Below are 23,749 nucleotides of genomic sequence, written 5' to 3'. Positions count from 1 at the left end.
TAAATGTATAATCATTTATTAATTTAAAAACTTTTAAGTCATTAAGTCTGAGGCCCCCTTTGTTGTGACTTTACATTCATAAGTGTAACGTAGCTTTTTCAGAAACATAATAGTTGGATCCAAGTGCAGCAGAAATATTTATTTAAACAAACACAAAAACAGTAAATCCAGGCAGTAACAGAATATTCAATACATGGGCAGAAACAGAACTGAAACAAACACACACATAACATTCATAAAGGACAACACCAGACAAAGAACATGGGAAACACAAGGTAACAAGGGCTGCAACAAGAAACAGGTGAAAGTGATTAGTAGCTATGGAGATTAATGAGGGTTACTATGGAAACATACCAGGACCTAAGAAATCATGGATAAACACAGGAAGTAAAGCACAGGAAACATGAGAACAAAAAACTACATATCAACATACAGGGGTGTAATTTGTGGGGGGGGGGATTTAATATTTAAATCTATGCATTACAACCCCCCCAATATTTATACCATGATCACATGAAAAATATGCAGACCCAAGCTTCAACCCCCCCAATGTTCAAACCAAATCTACGCCCTTGTCAACATAAGAATCCAAGACAGGGGAACATGAAACAGGAATCGTGCTGTAAGTGACAACACAAACAGCATTTACACTGAGAAATAAGAATTTATGCTGATATCGTCAAAAACCCCACTTTGCCTTCCACACACACACACACACACACACACACACACACACATAAAGAGAGACAGAGTGAACTAGTGAGCGAGAGAACAGGGACAAAGAGCCAGAGATAACATGCTATCAGCAGCTGACACACAGTTGGCAGCGTCACTGAAAATTAAATCATTCAACTCGTCTAAGCCTGCCTAATTACTGACAGAGAGAGAGACGGGAGTCCAATGTAAGTCCTGCCTAATGTACAATATAGCCTGGGGCAGCGTGAAACTGAGCTTGTACCATTTCATTTTCAACACAGATTGCCCCCAGAGCCATGTGTGCAAGGGCAAGGCCAGGAAGTCATTGACTTTCACCACAGCGTAGAGCCCAGGAGCAGAGAGAGAGTGAGATAAAAAGGAGGAGAGGCAGAGAGGTACAGATGCTCTGTCTCTATATCTCTGCCCCACAGAGAATCTGAAGATTTTCCTCCTGGGATCAGATGGTCTGTGGTGGATCGATGCTTGATTTAGGAGCTAAATAAACCCTCCTGGAAAACTGATAAGCTGTTGAGGTAATAATTAGCATTCTGAGATAGGAGACATTTAAAAGTCACCTTTCAATGCACAAACACCGTAGGCTGAGCTCAGGTGTACGCTCTAGTGTAAGCTCAATGGGGCTTATGAGATGGGTGCTTCATTTTGAAGTATTTTTTTGTCATCTTAAAAGATTTGTACAGCTTATTTTTAACAAAAAGTTATAGTTCACCCCAAAATGAAACTTCTGTCATCATTTACTACTCACTTTTGTGTTTGTTCCACAATATGATATGCATCAAAAAATGATTATTTATTTGTTATTATTATTATTATTTGTATTGTTAATGCTTGGTAGAAGGTGGCAGTGCTAGAAAACGGGCAAAGGAATCCGTTTAAAATTATGCAAAGATATTGAAAGAAAGGGCTACACTTTATTTTAAGTTGTCCATGTTACAGTGTAATTATGCATTTAAGTACTGTGTAATAATAATTAACCACATGTTCTTACTATAGAGTTAGAGTTAGAGTTTTCAGTTCAGTCATGACAGCATTTTGTGCTTCTCCACAGGAGAAGATGGTTATTTTGAGCAGGATTATTGGTTGGTGGAATCTCAAGAGTGTGGGAACCAACATCTGTCTTCACAGTAGGTTGAGAGCTCAACATCTGCCTCAGCAGAGAACAAATTCATTAGGCTGAGAATACATTTTTGGAAAGAGAGAAACAGATAATCTAAAGCTACATTCACAGTCAATGAACCTTGAATATGTCATCATTATTAAAAAACAATAAAAAAAAAAACACTTTACTTCCACTTTTCGAATAGTTTCTTAATTTTTATTGAAAATAAATGCCTTTCCGATCTGATAGGTGATGGGAAAAGGGAGTTCGGCAAAAGGCAAATTCGAATCTTGGGTGGATTTACGTCAAAACTGTCGCGCCCTATTACTACACTATTGCTGCTGTAAATAATCTAGGGCCAGATTTAATAAACAGGGCAAATTAGTGTGAGAGCGCAATTCCAAAACAGCACCGATGGGAGTGGAAGGTTTGCACGTGACGCAGTCGGATCATTTCTATGACCAACGCACTCTACCAGCTAGCCTCTGGTTTAAGACGTGCATTTTTGGGGCGGTAAATAATGGTAAATTGACTAGCGCAAACCTTAGTTAATCACCTTATTCATTTAAATACCCTTCTTTCCATTAATCTGCAACAGAAACTCCTACAAATGCATATGCAAAAGGTCAGCCGCAAAAATTACTGTCCACGCCTTTTCAGCGCTAATTTATCTCTGCGTGTCTTTAGTAAATCCTGACAGTAATTTTTTAATGCCAAAAGAGGGATATTATTATTTATTAGTTTTTATACCATGGTATGTCTGAATACTCGATTCTGATTGCCTGGAAGGTGTGCAATAAAACCGTTTAATGCACAAGTAGTTCCAAGTCAATTTAATCATCGTTCTATATTAATGCGCTGTAATCGTTATTTTGAAGTAACTGTGTGTCTGATTCAAAGCAGGCAGAGTGCTAAATCTAACGAGCCATAACTGACGAAAATAACCGTCAATTTAGCCCTTCCGGTCAAATTAAATATTGTGCTTTGCGTTGGGTCGTTCTCTGCCTCGAAGTCGTGCATAAAATGGTTTATGCCTTTATACCTTTCATAAATATCATTAGGTTTTGGGAAGTCCCACCACATTTTACAACCTCAACTAACCCTGCCTTGATGGTCTGCAGGGGCCCTCTTTATAAGGACTGTTTTGCCAGTTTTGTCAGTTAAGTAAGTAATAGAATGCAGTTGTTGATCTCTTCTTTCATAACCAAACCAAAACACCCCAAACTGGACTGACAATTGTATTCTTTAGCTGCTGTCTGAACATTTGCAAATATGTTTAGTAGCTATTTTCCTCAATTTAAAACGCTCACATGATATCAAGGCTTTTTCCAACATAATAATAATAATAATAATGTTTAATTTATATAGCGCCTTTCCCAAGCTCAAGAACACTTCACAATAACAGTAAAGAACAAACAATCAGTTCATACATAAATGGACATGTACTTAAGATTTCTGTTTTAGTCAGATTCAAACTGCGAAAATTGCAGTTGAGCCAGGTCTTTAATTCATTAATACATGATGATAGTGATGTAGTCTGGTGAATAGAATCCGGTCGGCAAGCAGTATATATCTGGATATCGTCGGCATAACAGTGGTATTGAAAACCATGGCGGAGAATAATTTGTCCGAGAGGCAAAATGTAGATAATAAACAGTAATGGACCGAGAACTGATCCCTGTGGAACACCTTGTTTGAGAATGACAGTGGGAGATTTATAGTTGTGAATGGTGATATAGTATTTTCTGTCAGTCAGATAGGAGGAAAACCAGGATAGCGCAGCTCCTGAGATACCAATCTCTGAGAGGCGCATGAGTAGGAATTTATGACAGACAGTATCAAAAGCTGAACTGAGGTCGAGTAGTAAAAGTGTGGAAAGGTTTCCCGAGTCACCAGAGAGTAAGAGGTCGTTGATAACCCTTACTAATGCAGTTTCAGTACTGTGGTTTTGGCGAAAACCAGACTGAAATAAATCAAAACTATTGTTGAGATATAGATATGACTGCAATTGAGTGGCAACAACATTTTCCATGATTTTTGAGACATACGGTAGATTGGAGATTGGGCGATAATTAGCATAGTCAGTTAGGTCCAGATTTGTTTGTTTTTTAAGGATAGGAGTTACCGCAGCCGTCTTTAGTGAAACTGGAACAGAGGCAGAGAGAATTAAGGGACATATTTACAAGATGTGAGATGGGAGCAGAAACGACAGAGGTACAGTGTTTCAGAAGGATTGTTGGTGCAGGATCCAACCGGCATGAAGAAGAATTAGATTTCTGTATCATTTCACTAATTAAGATGGGGTTGGTCAGCGTAAAGTTATAAAGTGTTTGTATAGACTGAGCTTGCTCACGAGTAGAAGTGGTCGGTTCATTACCAAAAGTCCCACGTAAAGCATCCGGCTTTCCCTGAAAGTGGTGCAAAAAAGAACAGCACAAGTCATCAGATTCTTGTTGACAGGCATTATGCGCATATAGTAACATAAGTATAGGCTGTACAGGTGGTTTCACAAAGTAAAATCTTCCTCACAAGCTAATGATGGTCACTGTTTCCTAGTTTCACATTGTCAAACTACAGGCTGACACTATTTCTTACAACAATACAGAGCACTGTGAGCCTTTGCAACACAAAAATGTACCAACTGCAAATCTCAGAGCTTTATGTAAGTGCCACAAACCCTGTCCTGCTTTGAAAATCCCACTTCCTATTCCAGATCTGTCACAAAATGATTTGTGAATCTTTCTTACCATGTAAAATGTGGTTGCACCACTTTCTGAGATGTATAGCTTAAGGTTATTGAGAAAGTCCTAGAGAACGAGAGTAGTCATGATTAATTCAATAGCGCCATGTGACCTGCAAACCATTTGTTGGATCAGCCATGATACTAAACAGCTTAAGAGACAATGTAAGATGTTGCATTCTGACACCTCGGGTAATGAGGCCCATTATTTACAGCACAGCACCATTATGCATGCTTTGCACATTTGCTTTACCGCTTAAATAAACATTAGTTGTCCCCAGATCAGAGGGGGGTAATATCTCTTACGGTGTCAAATCAACCAATTTATCATTTACACCACAACACACATCCCTGGTGCTGACCACAGCAGCTCTGAGCAATCCTGGTTAATGTTCATTTTGACAGCTGAGAGCCAGGATGCTTCACTTGGGATATATTTCAGTGCTGAGCAGACACTCATTCGGCACAAAATATTCTGAAATATCAACATGTCAGTTCTAATTTGTTATAATTAGTGCTATATATTTCAAAGTAATCTGCATGGTGCAATAACATAAGAGCAATTACAGCAAGCGAGCTCAAAAATGTTCTATTGCCATCCCTTAAAAATGCACTATTTCAATAACGTTTTACACCTACAGAAATAAATAGATCTTTTGTCAGTTGTAAATGTACCAGTGGCTTAAAAAAGCTGTTGAGGTGGTGGTCCAAAAGTTTAGGGCGGCGAAGGTTAAGTTAAGGTTAAGTTAAGCGATATACCCCCCACTGCAGTCAAGGTCCTACATCACAGTACGGGAAGGAGAATGGCCATTCTGCTTTTGCGTCTCACTCCTTCATTTGTCGCCTCTCCAGTCTATAACCTAGAGGTGATAGTGTGGACATAGTGGGGGACTATGTTAGTACGTTTCCTAACAGTTCATGAGGAGTATCGGGACAGAGCATAAAAGTGGACTAGCTACCCACTCTCTGTCCTTCATTTCACAATTCACTACAACTGTAGGAATGGGCAACCGATAAGGGCCATGTGGTAGGGAGAGTGCTATGGGTCTCTCTCAGAAGCCCCTCTGGTTATACTGGAGGTAGTAGTTGGATGAATTACGTCGACTAGTTCCCTGGGAGACCTGTCTATCAGTCAGAGCACTTCCCTAGAGGCTCAGCGGCAAAGTTTTTCCGTCCTCAGTTGAAAAGAGATTGGGAAAGGGCAATCGGTGATAGAGAGCATGGGGGTGTAGAGCTGATGTAGCACTCCACTCTCAGTGCTCTCTTGCCAGTTCTCCCATGTTCCATTCGCACAACAACAGTGCCTGGCGGCTCGAGAATCCAAACCATTTTCCATTTTCCATTTTGATATTCTAGGTATTATCAACTGGCTGGAATTTTGAGATTGCAATAGACGTGAAGGACTATAATGCGTTAAGAGCTCGCTCAAGTACTGGGGAGCTAAACCATTTAGTGCTTTGTAAGTAATCAGCAATATTTTAAAATGTATACGATGTTTAATAGGGAGGCAATGCAGTGTTGATAAAACCGGTCTAATATGGTCATACTTCCTGGTTCTGGTAAGAACTCGAGCTGCTGCGTTTTGGACCAGCTGTAATTTATTTATTAAGCGTGCAGGGCAACCACCCATTAAAAGCATTTCAATAATCTAGCCTTGATGTGATGAACGTGTGGAAGAAATTTTATCTTTCAATGAATCCGCCACTGGTGGACTGTCAAAAAAATAAAGAGAACTGCTTAGCAGTGGCTCTGTTTACATTCCTGATTGGGACACACTTCTTCAATGGTGTGCAGTAAGTTGGAGCCGTTTGCAAGCTCATGATCAAACTAAAGGCAAGGTGTCTGCTGCTGTAGTTGAGACTGATACGAATCACCAGATGACAGAGAGTGTTTTAATTGTGGTCAGCAGGGCCATTTAGCCTGTAATTTTAAATGCCCACTCAGAAAAGTGTGAAAGTGACAGAAATGTCTGGTGTTAATGTGGGTTTGAAAGTAGATCAGTGTTTAATATAAAGATATTAAAGTTTAAAGTTTTCGTCTTAGATATAACAAGGGATAAAAATAAGGTCAAAAGATTAAAGTCTTAAGGAAATCATTTTGAAGGAAAGATCTATAATAATCATTTTGCTTATGGATAAATACAGGTTTATTTGAAAACGCATGTCATTTCTGGCAAAGATGTTTTAAGCTGGGCTAGAGTTAAAATATAGTAGAATGAAAATGTTACAAGTTTATGAAAAGACAGAGTACCAGTCCTGAATGCCTTTGAGTCTCTCTCATTTAAAGTCAACTGAAAGCTGTTATCTGAGCCTGTGTCATAAGTGATAATAAGCTATTTATAGTAAAGCACAGTGTTTCAGTTGAAAATCAGAGACATGGAGATGTTAAAAGAAACATCAGGGAGCTACAGGGAGCATAAATTTGACAGGGCTCTCTGGATTAATATGTTTAAGAGTATTTATGTAAATTGGAATTGGGAAGTTGAAGATTGAGTCCATCATGGCTTAAAATCCCTTGTCTAGAAATATGAGGAAATATATAGACTAAATTTAAATAGTCAACTATGTGTGATCAGGATGATAATTTAAAATAATAGACTTGACTGCATAGAAAAAGTGACAAATTGGCTAAGTCACCATAAAAATTATCCAGAGAGCCCTGTCAAATTTATGAAAGGCTAGTGGGTGAACAAAGGAGGAGGATGGGAACATCACTGTTGTTTGACTGTCCTTGACTAAGTCTGTACACCACGACCTGACCGGATAGACACAAGATTCGAAAACTGTGAGAATGTGTTGGTTGTAGTTGGCTCTGGCTCCAGAGACAAAACAATAGGCCTGAATTGGGCAAGATAGGCAGTGACCACTGAATTTGAAGTGTTAGTCTTAGGGCCATTGTCCTCAAATTATTCTGCTTAAGGAGCTGAGTTTGTGGCTTTAACTGAAACCTGGAAATGAATGACAGGAAAATGTGTGACGATTAAAAACTATCGTTATTTGTTAGGGTAGCACATGATTTTGGGCCGCTGTGGACATTGAACAATTTTGAAGTCAGATGGTTGACCTTTTTTTCATGCTGAGTTAGTATCAAATTTGCTGGATGCTATTTTGTTGACTGATCAAATTTCTATTTGTAAATGTGCAGCACATACTAACAAAAGATATTTAATTTTTATAGGAAATGCAGGGCAGACGCAGCTGAAAAGCTGATGCCACAGAAACAATGCAGATTGTGTGTACCATGTTATCTGACTCCTTACCGAGCATGCAGTCTTTTGATTAAGACACAGAGAAGTCTGTTTGGAGGAAATATGCCTGCAGTATTAAAGACGTGTTTGGTTTAGTGTTGATGGCAAACCTTGTTTACCGAAACATTTCATCAACCACTATGGTAAATTGATGCACGGGTTGGAAATTGATAACTTTTTTTTGGGGGGGGGGGACTTTTTTTTTTCTCCAGGAAGTAAAAAGTCTGCTTTGGATGTTATTTGGAAGACCCCATTTATGGTAATGGAAGGGTCTTAACAACGAGTGCCATCAACATCAATTGAGTTGTGAGAACATGTTGTAAAGAAATGTCGGTAACACTTTAGAATAATGGTCCGTAGTTAACAAGTAACTATGCAGGAAGTAATAGGTAGTACTGCATTAACACCGAACTTAATACTATTAACTAATATGGAAGCAATATTAACTAAGCAGTAAGTAATATCTAAATTAGTACAAAGGTAGTTCCTTGGTAGGTATTTGATTATTACTAAAGAAATGTATCCTCACTGAGAACTACTTGTGAACTAAGAAAGAATAACCAATTAATTACTAATCACAAAAGTAACATGTCTAAAAAGTGAACAATTGTGGGGTTTTTTTTTAACTCTTAACATGGTCACAACATTTCAGAAGCTTGTGCCTCAAATGGGTTCTTAGTGGAAACCAGTTTATGAATATTATATTTCCCCAAATACATTAGCTACAGGTTGAGATTGTGACTACTACTCTTGCCAAAGGATGGACGCATGTTCTCTGTTTATTTCAAACTTAAACATAGAATAATAATAATAATGATCATTTGTTTAAAATTTTAAACAATTAGGAAGTGATGCTGACACTCATGATTGGATTAGTTCACTATTATGAGCTCTTGAGTGTCAGTTCAATATGTCTCAGACTCCAAAGACCTACCTTTATGGTACAGTAGCCGCCAGAGGAGGACTTCTCTTTAGGATATGAATATAAACATTGATGTTCTCTTGTCAAAAACAATTTGCATCCTTAATGAAGAAATTGGCTGCATTTATGTTGCGATAATCGCAAAACCACATCTTCCAGATTACAATGTTTGTTAGAATATTACTAGTGCCTGTACAGTATGTGTTAAATATAAAATGAAATAACTTGTATTACTTGTGAAAAACATGCTAACTCCTCACTAATTACTCAAGCGTTACCTTGTTATCCCGCAGGAACTACTAGTGATGTGGCCTAGTGATGGGCATTCCGGCTCTTTTTCGTGAGCCGGCTCGTTTGACTCGGCTCACTGAAAAGAGCCGACTCTTTTTGACTCACAAACGGCTCTTTAAAAAATATATGTTTTAACTCGCTGAAAGTCCACCACACAACTGTGCAACGTGAATATTCACATTTTTAATTGTCCATAACAACCCAAAAACTAGCCTGCTTGCCTTGCACATCTAATTAATGGGCAAAGTTATGACTGACTATTTTTCTTACCTTCTTTTTTTACTTTTTAATGTGGATATTATTGAGCTTGTAGAAGTTTAGCTCTTGCGTTCTTCTGAACATCTTGCGCTGCAATTGCCCGATATCATTTCTGAGTCATATCAGACCATAATCTGTCTCTCTTTTAAATGCATATTCCACAGTAGGCTACGATTGGCTGTTTTAAAATATAATTAATATCGAAACAAAATAACAAAATAACCCAGGTGGTCTCATCTAAGAGACGTTTAGGCCTCCTCCAATAGTACTGACAGCTGGGCATAGCTTGCAGGTTTGCTTAGTGGCAAACTTTTTTCATTTGTTTGGTTCAACCGCCACCCGCCCGAATTTAATTAAAATATTATTTTTCGTCACGTCATCCGCCTGATCCGCGGTTTATCCGCATCTCTAGTGTGTGTGTGAGTTTGCTCGGCACTCCCTCATGCAGTTTAATTGGTTGACATCGCGTGTATGATTGACAGGAACAGAATGTGAGGCTGATCAGACAGTCGAAACAAATGTGTGTGCGCCTTTAGGCCTATATAATTATGTTTTTGTTGGTTTTTGAATTAGTCAATTATTTTAAATGCAATTAAAATCATTCATTATTTCATTATTAGCCTACACAATGATTTAATTTCTATAGGCTATATTTTTAAAAATAGAGTCGGCTCTTCAGATATGCGAGCCGGCTCCCGTCGTTCACCTACAAGAGCCGGCTCTTAGATCCGGCTCATTCGCGAACGACCCATCACTAATGTGGCCCATTATTTTAAAGTGAAAAACATGCCAACTCCTCACTAATTACTCAAAATTAATGTTTTGACTCTATTGCATTCAATTGTCTTATCAATTAAATTTTCAGTCACATTTATTAATACAGTTTAACGTTACTCATAAATAATAACATTTCGCTCTGTTCATGCCTTCTGCTGCAAATTCGTTTCGGATGATTAGTCTATATGGTGTTAAACAAGAATACACTTTAAAACCTTAAAAATACCTTCTTTAATCGTTTAACCATTTTGTGTTTTATTTACTGTGAGACACAAAAGGTATTTTCTCCTATAGACCCATAATACACTAAAACACAACATAAATTCACAAAATATATCAATTTTATTAGCTTGATGTAATCCAAATCTTTAGAATCCATACGTTGTTTGCAAGAAACAGATCCAAAATCAGCCCTTTATCCAGTGATCTTCATCTCCATTTCCGCTTCTCCCGAAACGTTACGACATGTTTTACGGCAGTGATATCAGACGCTTATTGGCTCTCGCATGCTTCGTCACAGATTACAACATGCCGTGTTTAAATTGGTGTACTATATTTGAATTGGAGAAGCGCGCGCGCCTTCACAGAGCAAACAGCGAACCGAAACCGGATTAACATTTTCATGGATTAATAATTTATATTCTGCTCTGTAACGTTACCTCATACAATACTGCCAGAGAGGACTGCGACACATCGTCATGTGAACAACCTTTGGTACCGGTTTTGATATTTTCTCAATAAATAAATGATTGTGATTATACCTGTCTGTTGTTTTTCTTTATAATTCTAGCCTACGTAACTTAGTTTACAGAAATTGTTAGGGGTAACGTTAGGGGTAGGATTAGTTTTACTATGTTTTAATGCTATATTGTTAATAAAACTGCCATTTCCCTACACATATCTGTCCATTAAGTTTTATCCTTTTAATTTTGTCAATAAAATGGGTATGTTTAGGTGTGGGAGTAGGGTTAAGAGATCTTACATTTATAATCTATAAAATGGTAAAAGGGAAATTATACAGATATCGTTATGATATGAAATATTAGTAAATAGTTTACATTTTTTAGCTGTAAAATCGTAATAATGTTACGTTTAAACGTTGCAGATACGTCCATATTAACGTTATACGTTTCAGCATCGAAACGTACAAAAAAGTATGTTTTCTATCTTTGAGAAAATTACGTATTAATACCTACGTATTACAATGAGACCAGGCTGCACTAGTAGTTAACAAGGGATACCAAGGTAACGCTTGAGTAATTAGTGAGGAGTTAGCATGTTTTTCACTTTAAAATAATGGGCCACATCACTAGTAGTTCCTGCGGGATAACAAGGTAACGCTTGAGTAATTAGTGAGGAGTTAGCATGTTTTTCACAAGTAATACAAGTTATTTAATTTTATATTTAACACATACTGTACAGGCACTAGTAATATTCTAACAAACATTGTAATCTGGAAGATGTGGTTTTGCGATTATCGCAACATAAATGCAGCCAATTTCTTCATTAAGGATGCAAATTGTTTTTGACAAGAGAACATCAATGTTTATATTCATATCCTAAAGAGAAGTCCTCCTCTGGCGGCTACTGTAACATAAAGGTAGGTCTTTGGAGTCTGAGACATATTGAACTGACACTCAAGAGCTCATAATAGTGAACTAATCCAATCATGAGTGTCAGCATCACTTCCTAATTATTTAAAATTTTAAACAAATTATCATTATTAGTATTATTCTATGTTTAAGTTTGAAATAAACAGAGAACATGCGTCCATCCTTTGGCAAGAGTAGTAGTCACAATCTCAACCTGTAGCTAATGTATTTGGGGGAATATAATATTCATAAACTGGTTTCCACTAAGAACCCATTTGAGGCACAAGCTTCTGAAATGTTATGACCATGTTAAGAGTAAAAAAAAAAAAAAAAACCCACAATTGTTCACTTTTTAGACATGTTACTTTTGTGATTAGTAATTAATTGGTTATTCTTTCTTAGTTCACAAGTAGTTCTCAGTGAGGATACATTTCTTTAGTAATAATCAAATACCTACCAAGGAACTACCTTTGTACTAAATTAGATATTACTTACTGCTTAGTTAATATTGCTTCCATATTAGTTAATAGTATTAAGTTCGGTGTTAATGCAGTACTACCTATTACTTCCTGCATAGCTACTTGTTAACTACGGACCATTATTCTAAAGTGTTACCGAAATGTCTTCTCTCCTATCTAACATTTATGTTTAGGTGAAAGCAGCTCATGGAAAAGCAGCTGATACCACTGCACGACATCAAACTGGGAGATTTATGAAGTTATTAGGGGATTATGAAAATCTGACAGTTCTTGTTTAAATTATAACAATTTTGGTGTAGAGACAAGGCTAATGAGTATTTTAAAAAGTTTAGGCTTATGTTCATTTATGTTTTATTTTATGTTCTATTATTTTCTTTTTTATGTGGGCTATACTGTGTTGGCAATAGCAAACAGCGCTGAGAATGCTTTGACAATGGTTAATGATGAAATGAAACAAATCAGAGATGCTGTTTTACAGAATATAGATTTGTGTTAGACATGGTAACTGCTGAGAAAGGAGGGGTATGTAAAATGTTGGGTACATCATTTTGTTTTTACATTCCAGACTACAGTGACAACATAACCAATATCATGGAGCACAAGAGAATGGCTGTAAAAGAACCGCCCATAAGTAATAACTCATGGTTTGAATGGTTCACCAACCTCTGGGGAGAGTGGGGCTATTGGAAATGACATACAGTTCTGCCAGTGATAGTGATCAGAGTTTTGGTGTTGCTGTGCCTGCCATGTGTAATACAATGTTTTCCCAGCTTTAGTGGAGAATAGTGAAAAGTACAGTTTCATATCAAATGCTTCAAATGTCTGATTATGAGGATCAATTCAAAGATGTATGTCCAAAAACACAGAGTGTTTTCAATCATAAATGTGATGAAGTGACTTAAATTTGCTGTATTATTATATTAGTTATCAATTAATGATAAAAAGGGGGGAATGGTGGAAGAAATTGTATCTTTAAGATGTGTGTGACCATCATATTACAGTTAAAGAGCACAAACAATCCTTATTCTAATATGGAATTGTATTGGAATGGTAAAGAGTGTTGGTACGTGACAGGAGGGCCTCCACTCAAGGATAAAATATAGTGAACAAATCTAAGAATGTTCCACATATGGTTGAAATACCATTATTGGCCTAGAAAGATAACATTCTGGGAGTCAAGACTAGAAAAAAGGAAAGATGTCCTCCCTTCACTGTCACACACTGCAGCCACTCTGTGACTGTACGACTGCTGATCTTTTCTTGCAAGAACATAAACCTCATCAAAAACTATTGGAAATGTTTGTCTCTTATTCAGCGATAGAATTTTGTTTGTATGCCTTTTGATATAATTTTGTTTGTATGCCTTTATGCCTTTTTTATGCCTTTTGTTTGTAATTTTGTTTGCCTTCCTTTATGCCGACAATTTGGATGTTTTGTCGTCGAGATCTTGACTCTAAGTCACAGGTCTTTTCCTTAAGCTTTTCACATTCGGTCTCCAGTTGTGCACAGAGTTTCTCCAGTGATTCGATGCAGGCTTCGTGAACTTTTGCTGCCTCTTCAGTCTCTGCTACTCTAGTGGAAATATTAGCAAGTGATACGTTCACCTCGGATAAAGTAGATGAAAGGACATCAAACTTTCTGTCAAAGGTGCTGCTCAATTTCGCTATTTCGCTCAATTAGCCGGCGACGACTCATAAACTTTATCTGTACCTCCTGGCTCCTCAGTATTCAATTTTTCAGGTTTCTTATTCTTTGTCGGCATTGCTCAGGATGTTCAGAATGAATAACTTGTGATATTTAAGTGGCTACAAGATATTTTAACAGACAATATTACAGACTTGTGGAGAGCTATAAAAAACACGTTCACTCCATTCGGTGCCTGAAGCGCGCCCCCATTCATGTTGGTTTTAAAACTCTCTTGCTATGTTCTGCTGTAAGTGTGTCTGGTTGAAGGGTTAATAGCTTGATTCTAACAGTCCCTAATAATCTCCCACTGAATGCCGCCTGAGACTTCATCCATTTACTGTAAGCATGCATGCTCTGAGAATTGAAAGACTGGCAGATATAGCATATCATGAGCACATTAATTATGGTTGCTTCTTCTGCTGTTACTGTGCTGTCATTGCCGGTCCCCATGCGTGAAAGACATTGTGACTGTAGTAGCAGCTGAGAAATGGGCCAGACCTGCTCATTTCTACCTGTTTGGTTTATTTCTCTCTCCCTCCTGACTTGAGAAAATGAAAGACAGAAAAAAATTGAGAAACGACAATGTAGAAGGCTGTCTAAAGCAAGGTTTTTATGGTTTTGCTTTTCCAAATTTGTCTTTGAATTCTGTTTTAATTATATGTGCATCTTAATACTAGTTTAATTAAAATTTCAGTTTAGTTAATCTTACTTTCAGCAAAGTTAATTTAGGTTGAATTTTTGGTTGATCCAGATCATAATCCCAGTCTGGAGTGCATTTCCCAAATGCACAAGCTCCTTTGTAATCAGCATAGTTTAGCGATTCTTAGTTCCAACAAACATTCACAAACAGCTCTGCAAACTTGTGTGGTTGGAACTACAGCTCTCGACCTGTGGTTAGAAATGATAGCTTTAACGTAGGTTCTACCAGGAAGAATCATATGCCACATCATTTATTCATAACTATTAGGTCTGGTCAATCACTGCTTGACACTATAGCAGAGTATATTCAAGTACTGAACTTTCTCTTTTACATTTGCAGTTGACGTTGAGGTTTCCCTCCATCCTCCCAACCACCACCAGCTTGGTTGCCTTCATCTTCAGACAGGATCAGCCGAATCTGCTTCCCCAGGATTGGGACTAGGACGTATCTAGGACGTATTAAACCGCTTGTTAAAAAAACGCAACCTACAGAATTTGTCAATTACAGGCCGATCTCGAATCTACCTTTTCTGTCAAAGATATTAGAAAAAGCAGTATCTTCACAACTGTGTTCCTTTCTTGAAAGAAATGATATCTGCGAGGATCTTCAGTCCGGATTTAGACCGTACCATAGTACCGAGACAGCTCTCGTTAGAGTCACAAATGATTTGCTCTTATCATCCGATCGTGGTTGTATCTCTCTATTAGTGTTACTTGATCTTAGTGCTGCATTTGACACCATTGACCACAACATTCTTTTAAATAGACTAGAAAACTATGTTGGAATTGCACTAGCATGGTTTAAATCATACTTATCTGACCGTTATCAGTTTGTAGCAGTAAATGAAGAGATGTCTTATCGATCACAAGTTCAGTATGGCGTACCACAAGGCTCAGTACTAGGACCGCTGCTGTTCACCCTGTACATGCTACCATTAGGAGATATCATTAGGAAACATGGAATTAGCTTTCACTGTTATGCCGACGATACTCAGCTGTATATTTCTTCAAAACCTAACGAAACTTACCAATTCACAAAATTAACAGAATGCATAGCTGATATAAAAAATTGGATGACTCGTAATTTCCTACTTCTAAATTCTGAAAAAAAACAGAGATTCTAATTATTGGACAAAAAACTTCCTCACGTAATAACCTAGAATACTGTCTAACACTTGATGGCTGCTCTGTTAAGTCTTCGTCGTCGGTTAGGAACCTGGGTGTGCTCTTTGATACCAACCTTTCATTTGAAAGTCACGTGTCTAGTATCTGTAAAACCACATTTTTCCATCTTAAAAATATATCTAAATTACGACATATGCTCTCATTGACAAATGCGGAACAATTAGTTCATGCGTTTATGACCTCAAGGCTAGATTATTGTAATACTCTACTGGGTGGTTGCCCTGCACGCTTAATAAACAAACTACAGCTAGTCCAAAACGCAGCAGCTTGAGTTCTTACCAGAACCAGGAAGTATGACCATATTAGCCCAGTTCTGTCAACACTGCATTGGCTCCCTATTAAACATCGTATAAATTTTAAAATATTGCTGATTACTTACAAAGCACTAAATGGTTTAGCTCCGCAGTACTTGAGCGAGCTCTTAACGCATTATAGTCCTCACGTCTATATACGACCTCAAAATTCCTAGAATATCAAAATGGACCGCTGGCAGTAGATCCTTTTCCTATTTAGCACCAAAACTTTGGAACAGTCTTCCTAACATTGTCCGGGAAGCAGACACACTCTGTCAGTTCAAAGCTAGATTAAAGACACATCTCTTTGACCTAGCATTCACATAATACATTATAGACTTCTATAATTCAATGTTAGGCTGCATAGATTAGGTCAGCCGGAACCGGCAATACTTCCCATAAATCCTGATGTACTCGTTACATCATAAGAAGAATGGAATCTACACTAATTTTAGTGTCTTTGTTTATCCCGAGGTTTTCCCACAGCCTGCCGGATCTAGGCCGTATCCAGATCTGACGAAGGACCTTCGCCTGGACCCGATGACAACGATGTGCTGAAGTGTCAACTAGTCTCTCCCTATGGAGGATCCCTTTACCACTCTACAGATAAAGCGTTTTAGGAAATTCGTTTCGCGTGACAAAATAAAATAAAATTCTGTATCAAAATTTATAAGGAAAGACCAGTACTTTGTTTAGGCTTGGTTTGTAGGGAATTACAAACCTGCGCACATATATTCAAACGCACATAACTATAGAACCAATTCTTAATGCACATGTGAACGCCATCAGCGTTTCTCACAGGTTCGCGTTTAAAGTTTGTGTAGAGAGAATGGTGTCGTCTTAGCGGCCCCTAATTTAATAACAAATGATCGTTGCGACGGAAGCGAATCAATCAAAACTAACCTTAGCTGGAAAATAACTTTATTAAAGAACCGCTATAAAGCCAAAACAATCTCTGTTACCTTAAATTATACGTTTATCTCTGTAAAGCTGCTTTGAAACAATCTACATTGTTAAAAGCACTATAAATGAAGATGACTTGACTTGACTTGACGGGGCCTACGCCAAATAACCTTTCTATACAACTAGACATGAATCATTGTAGCACGCATGCCATCTGTTAATCCTTTATGGAATAAATGCCATGTAAACTTTCACCTGCCATCTGAGTCTTTCTGGTAGAAACATAGTATGGAAGCTTGTTTCCGCCACAGAATAAAACATTTTAAAAGATAATTGCGACTTTTTATTTCACAATTGCGAGTTTACATCTTGCAATTCTGACTTTATATCTCCGAATTGCGAGATATAAAGTCAGAATTGTGAGATATAAACTCACAATTGCTAGAAATAAACTTGCAACTCTGACATCTTTTCTCAGAATTGTGAGATATAAACTCGCAATTGCGAGTTATAAAGTCCAATTCTAAGAAAAAAAGACTGACTTTTTTCCTCAGAATTGTGAGTTTATATCTCACAATTCTGACTTTATAAAACACAATTGTGACTTTATATCACACAATTTTGACTTTATAACTCGCAATTGTGAGTTTATTTCACACAGTTCTGACTTTATAACACGCAATTGCGACTTTATATCACGCAGTTCTGACTTTATAACACGCAACTGCGACTTTATATCACGCAGTTCTGACTTTATAACTTGCAATTGCAACTTTATATGAGATGTAAACTCGCAATTTATAAAAATAGTCAGAATTGTGAGATAAAGAGTCGCAATTACCTTTTTTATTTTTTATTAGTTATTAGTATTTTTTATTAGTTGTTAGTATGACATGTTGACCTAAAAAGATCATGCCACTGTGGAACAAAAAGCAAACTAACAATCTATATCCTTCATTCCATTTAAATACATATATTTCAATCTATATGTTTTAGGGCAGTGGTATTCAAATGGCAGGACATAATTGCATAATTTTACTGTTTCTGTACGAATTTTGTATCAAAATATCCAAAAACCACTTGTACAGTGTTATATATTTCTTTCAATTGTGTACTTCCATTATCCTAAATGTTTCCAAGAATTTGTAAATTCAGAGAGATTCACAGTTTTAAAAAGTGCCTGTCCCTGTTCACTTGTCGCCTGTCAATGACGTAATATCCGCGTTATCCCTGGTTTCCGCTTGTACAGACATAGTAACCATGGTGACAGACGTGGACAACTGCGTAACGTCTAGCGCCACGCTGTTGTTGTTTCGTTTAAACATTATGGACCATGGCAAGCAGACTTTGGGACAAAAGGAGAACTAAAACGAGGACTAATATCGTTGTGGCGTGTTCGAGATGCCGAGAGCTCCGCGTCCACGACAAACTTGAAAGAAATGTCCTTATTATTTTATATCCGTGGGACTCAGTGTGGCGCTGATATCTGTCTCTCATTAGCAATTGCACCCTGCTTTATACCACAGTCATGTTAAAAAACATGATATTCACTCATCCATAAACATTATTAGATCCATCAGCATGACAGCAAGTCCCATCATTCCGCTTATCACTGCATCATCGATCTACGCCTTTGTTATTGTAAGAGGTTAGCGACCCCTAGCGGTGAAAAAAAATTACATATTGTAGCTTTAAGAGCTGCAGACGACGCAGTTATTTTAACAACATAGCAGAAACATGGTGAGCAGTAAAAGAGATACTTTTGCTTAAACGCTGCAGAAAACAAGAATGCGGCTAATACAATTATCTATTATCTATTATCTATTAACAATTATCTATTATCAATCTGTCATACAGATGACTCTGATCATTTAACTAAACTAGGTTTGTGACAAGTTAACACGTGACGCCTTTAGATGTTTTGTTTTTTCCCATACATTTAGCATTATTAATCAGTATATTAAGAGCATTTCATAATAAACAATTTTATAATTTGGATCATACTTGGTCCTACTTTTTCTAAACCCTGCACCCCCAGTATGTTTTCTCAGTCCCAATGTCTTCTATGTAAATAAGTAATAAAAAAACAAAATTGCCTGATCTACATCTGATCTAACCTTTTTATATTCATATCCAGTTGGGAGAAATAATTACTTTTTTGGTAAATATTGGCTCCCGGGGCCCAAGATTCTCATATTTGATGGCTAATTTGATTGTTTAAGATTTTTTTCTTTTACAAAGTACTACGGATGCCCGATGGAAACGTATAACTGTTCCAGACAAGCACTGTCCAGACCTCCGTTGGGAAGGAAATATAGAGAACAGACCTCTTGGAACTTTAATTGAATACCCCTCTATTAGGGTGTCAACAATCAGTCCCAGACAGCCCAGATCCGGCCCACATCTGGTATGCGTGTTATCCACAACTACCAGATGTGGCCCGAATCTGGGCCGACACTATGTTGCTGTCTGGGGTGCATGTGTATAAATATGTAAACACGTATGATGTAAGAGGGAACATGTGATGTATCAAACATCAAATAAAGCAAAATAATGGAGAACAAAAATAGTGAAGTAGGAGATGCCATGTTCAGAACAGCAGTATCTTGGAGAAATTACATTGTGGAGAAAGCTGCTGACTGAATGAGCTGAAGTGTACGCCAATTATGTAAATGTGATTAAAAAATGAAATGGCTTTCTGTTGTTTGTGTAAATTAACTATAATAATATGACATTAATTGCATCCTCCAATCAATTAATTAGCCAAGCAGAAATTATTACTCCCCCACCTCCAGTGACGTCATTAAGGACAGTCCTATATTGTTGAACTGACGAGATTCAAACTACAGAGGTGTGACCATGTTATACGGTTTCTGGAAACAGTTCTTAGCTATAGTTTCTACAATGATGAATCAAACTACAGTGGTTTAGCAATGAGTTACATTTGTACGGGAAATGCAGCCTTGAATGATTTGTTCACAAGTTAAGTTAATAAAAATACCTTTGCTTATTGTTTGTTGATATTAGCTCAGGTCCATTAAATAATATTAACAGATACAACTTTTAATTGCGTGAAATTAATATCAACTAAGATTAATAAATGCTATAAAAGTATTTTCTCATTATTAGTTTATGTTAACTAATATGCTGTAGTTAATTAATGTTAACAAATTGTTATTTTAATTCTACCAGAAAGACTCGGGAGAATAAATACTGTAACAATTAACATTTATTAACAGCCCAACAAGCAATCAAGTTCTTTGGCGTAGGCCCCGTCCGTAGCTTGCAATCCGAGGGTCCGGATCTGCATATCCTGCCTGAAGATGAAGGCAGGGGCACAGCCAACTCCCTGCGAGGTATAGGAAGGGACCATCCTGGTGGCGGTGGGGTGGATGGAGGGAAGAGACCATCCTGGTGGTATTGGGGAGGATGGAGGTGAATTGAAGCGTCAGCATCTGCGAACTCAGACGTGTGTAAGTACCAATCTTTTATACCATAAGAATAGGAATATGATTGGATAGATGAGAAGGTAATAAGTGATGTAATAATTGAGTCTTCCCGGCAGAACTTATGCTAGAGCTTCATTTCAGTTTATTTTTCAACCACAGGAATTATAATAATCTAGCTTGTTAATGATGTCTTTGTCTATAATATAGGCTACAATATTAACCCTGGCCTAGTTTAAAGGAAACCTATTGCAAGTGGTCCATTTTGTATGCTTCAGTTTCGTGATTTGAACAGCAAACCAAAGTAAACATTCAAAATAACTGTTCAATTTTACGCTATTTGCCTTGATGCTGCACTCATGATCCACTTTATTCAGTTACGAAAATACTCAGTTGACCTAAATTGCCCCGAAAGCGCTGTTGCCAAACTGTTACGAGAAAGTATAGACTCTGTTATTTGCACAGTCCCTGTTTCATCCATAACTGTTTTAATGTCCCTCTCCATCTAAGAAATAAAGAGAATGTAATATTTATGGTGCAGTAGCTTACAGCTGGAGTTCAATACAGTGATAAAAAGCCTTCATACTAAGTGAGGTGAGATTCTAGTTATTTATTTCTCCCCTGCTACCGTGCAAGTGGTGATATCTAAATAGATTCAGCTGTTGATTGACAGCACAGGGATGAGCTGTTATCAGCTAGACCAGTGTTGTGTCTGGTGAGGTTGTGAGGTATAGTCTCCTGTGGCATTGTGTGTTTGCTACACTGTGCAAACCCAGCATGCTCTCTGTCTGTCACATTAGCATTCATGATTGACAGAAAAAAAGGATAGAGGCTTGGCAGACTTTGAGATGGTTTGGTAACATAATGAACATAGATATTTAAGGTAACAGCTGCTCACTAAAAGTGTCTAGTGAGCAGTCCGACATTTACTGTATGTCATATTTTGTTGCATCTTTCAGTATGTTGTTATGATTCTCAACTGGTGGATCATTAAATGAGTCACATGTGCAAATAGTAGTAGGGAGGAAAATGCTAAATCCTATTAATAAAAGGCCATAAAGCTCATCCTTTGCCGTTTTAGTCAGTTTGTGAAACAGGGAAGCTATTTTGAGGGCCATTCACATGGAACGTGTTCTTGCCTTTAAAAACGCGAGATATGTGGACATCTGCGCATGTGCGATTGATTTGAGCACCTGATCAGAAAGGTGAATGTGGGTAAGTTTCACATAAAAAAGAGTTAATAGTGTGTGCAAACACAGGTGTTCGACATCTGCTCACTAGAAGATGTATTCCTTGTCCAGTATCTGTACCGTTTCTCTCCAGAAGTAATGAGCGATAAAACTAGATATTTAAACTTTAATTTAAAGTGGCTATATGTAGAATTCAGAAACCCTTGCTATTAGAGACACCGGTGGCCGTTAAGTGAACTGCAGCCAGCAACTTATTTCTTGTGCTCGCACTAGTGCACACGTAATGTACAATACACTAAACTTCATTCAAGGCCCCGGTATACATTAATTGCAGCAAAGTTTATTTTCATTCTTTGCTTAGGGGTAAAAAGTTGGAAATACCTTTGCAGTAATACACTGTTAGCCAACATCCAAACGCCGTCTGCACTGCTGAGAGCGATGTTTAGATGAATATGCAAATGTGTGCTGCATGCTTTCCTCTCAATAACAAAAATAACACACAACACACAACAGAAATGACAGCTGTGAGAAAGCAGCAGTTAAGAAAGCATTTGGATATGTTCGCAGCAGCTCTGCAATTCACTGCCATTATGTCACTGTTATGATAATTTTATTATAAAGTGAGATTATGCACTAAACAGATCTGGCTCTGTGAGACTATAGTTTGAGTGAATCCATTTTCTTTGCACATTGATATTACTCTTTTGGCATGTATAAGCATTCATTTCATGTATCAGAAGAGTGGCTCTCGGGAGCGCATGTAAACATCACATTCTAATGATTTCCCAGCAAAAACGACAAGTCCTTCACATAAAAATCAGTCTACAGGCTTTCCTAGACATCCTAGGAAGTCAGTGAAGGTCTCGTTTTTAAGTTTTATTACAAGCTGTTCAAACTCCGGCAATAAAAAAGCAATTAATATATGACCATTCTTACTTATAGCCTCTTTAACATGCATGTATCTCATGAGCTCCTCACACAAGCGCTCATCAAAATGGATGTCTAGTTGTCCATGTCTGATCACTGATGTGTAAAAAGATGAGTCAAAACAAGAAATAATTGCAGTGTGTATCCGGTATGTTCACCGGGGAATGCTAAAGAAAAGAGACATTGGTTTTGTGGCCACTGTAGACATGACTGCAGCTGGCATCTCAAAAAAGATTCTGGAAGTGATTGAACCCCTACAGCTGGACCCTTGTCTTTGCGTAGGCTTCAGCTTCGATGAGGCCACATTATGTCTGAAAATAGAGGAGGAGTGCATGTTCTTTTAAAGCTGACCTTTCCCCATGCACTTTACGTGCACTGTAATTCCCATCGCCTAAATCTGGTTCTGGCAGCAGCATTAAGAGTTTCCAGTCACGTCAGCACATTTTTTGACACACTGAATTCTTTACATACATTCATGACGGGAAGCATCCGACACGCCAGGTTTATAGAAATACAGAAACAACTTCATCCAAGTCGGCAGTGTCTTGAGCTTGAGCAATCCATTGACACTCGATGGGGCTCGAAATCAGGGTCTGTAAGCAAGGTGCTTATTTTATTATGACCGCCACTAGCGTAGCTAGCGAACGCGGTCATATAGGGATTGTCAAAGTTTTTTTTTTTTTTTTTTTCGTCATCTACTGAATTTTTTCGTCAACGATACCAGGGACACCGAAACACCGGGGAACATGAAATTTGGTGGGCATGTAGCCCCACTAGACTTTTACGGAAAAATTTCGTTTGGTCCCCGGGAGCCACCCCCCCCCCCGCGCTGGGCCCCCCCAAACCCAAAAAATGCAGTTTTTCCTAAATAACTACCTGAACCGTGGCACCGAGGATGAAGAATTTTTTATGGTATGTTGGTCTACTAGACTTTTACGGAAAAATTTCGTTTGGTCCCCGGGGGCAACTCCCCCCCACCGCGCTGGGCCCCCCGTGAATTTTTCGTCAACGATACCAGGGACACCGAAACACCGGGGAACATGAAATTTGGTGGGCATGTAGCCCCACTAGACTTTTACAGAAAAATTTCGTTTGGTCCCCGGGGGCCACTCCCCCCCCCGCGCTGGGCCCCCTCAAACCCAAAAAATGCAGTTTTTCCTAAATAACTACCTGAACCGTGGCACAGAGGATGAAGAAATTTTTATGGTATGTAGCCCCACTAGACTTTTACGGAAAAATTTCGTTTGGTCCCCGGGGGCCACTCCCCCCCCGCGCTGGGCCCCCCAAGAATTTTTCGTCAA

At 38.0% G+C, this 23,749-nt stretch overlaps 1 protein-coding gene across 1 annotated transcript in view; it reads right to left on the bottom strand.

The window, feature by feature from the left end:
* The window catches only part of disp3 (dispatched RND transporter family member 3), a 78,441-nt gene that overhangs the window by 44,038 nt on the left and 10,654 nt on the right, over positions 1 to 23,749 (bottom strand). The window lies entirely within an intron of this gene.

Source organism: Abramis brama, assembly GCF_963993115.1.
Source record: "Abramis brama genome assembly, chromosome: 16".
Lineage (NCBI taxonomy): Eukaryota > Metazoa > Chordata > Actinopteri > Cypriniformes > Leuciscidae > Abramis > Abramis brama.
The sequence above is the reverse complement of the archived record's forward strand: the minus strand, read 5'-3'. Positions and strand labels throughout refer to the sequence as shown.